Here is a 914-nt window from a genome sequence, read left to right on the forward strand (position 1 = left end):
TGTCTGCTGGGGACAGCCCCAAAGCCCTCCCTGCCACCTCCCCAGAAAGCATCCAAGGGTACACTCAGGGCGGCGTCTGGCTCTGGCCATCCCCTCTGTGTGCGGTGGAGAGGGCAATGCCAGGGGACCCTACCTGCCAAGGAAGCAGCCCACTGACCATGACCCAGGACCCTCATGGAGTGAGTTCCCCTGGCTCCAGAGACCCCCTGGCTCCTTCAAGGACTGCGCATATGGGGTTGGAAGGAGACCTGACATGGCCGATATACACCTTGCACATTTGCTAAAGCCTGATGTCCCTTGGACAGTCCTATCCCATGCCCCATTCCAAGAAGCCCTCTCTTCCCTGCCAGGAACATGTCTCTCCCTTAGAACCCTTCCCTGAAAACTACCTACCTGCTCCCCCACAAGAGGGGTGGCACCCACACACTGCCCACTACACCCACACCTGGTGTCGGGGGTCCTCCTCCTCCCCTCCCCTCTGCACACCACTTACTTAAGCAGAATGCAAAATGCATTCTGAACATATGACATATGACATCGAAGATTTTATTTGGAGAAATGTTAGTAAACAGGGAAGGACAACAGGATACGCTGTCATGAAGTTTCTATCTCTGTATCAAGAGGAGGGGGAGATATTACACCTGTTTACATAATTCAGCATATCCTTCTGCCTTGCTCAGACTTGTTAAGCACTAATGCTGCACTGTTAAAACATAGTTTTCCTGCTTCCATTCTCCTGTATTGGAGGACACTTGTTATTTTTCCATCTGATTTCCAACCAAGAGAGGCCTGGAGAGTCTTCTGGGACGGAGAGTGATTTTGCAGGGGCATCTCCTGCTGTACTTACTTGTGGCCCAGTCTGCCACCCATATTGTTCTTTCTTTCTACCACTCAGTTTCCTCAGGTCAAGGAAT

Source organism: Chinchilla lanigera, unplaced genomic scaffold, assembly GCF_000276665.1.
Source record: "Chinchilla lanigera isolate Chin_1 unplaced genomic scaffold, ChiLan1.0 scaffold00045, whole genome shotgun sequence".
In the NCBI taxonomy this organism is placed as follows: Eukaryota; Metazoa; Chordata; class Mammalia; order Rodentia; family Chinchillidae; genus Chinchilla; species Chinchilla lanigera.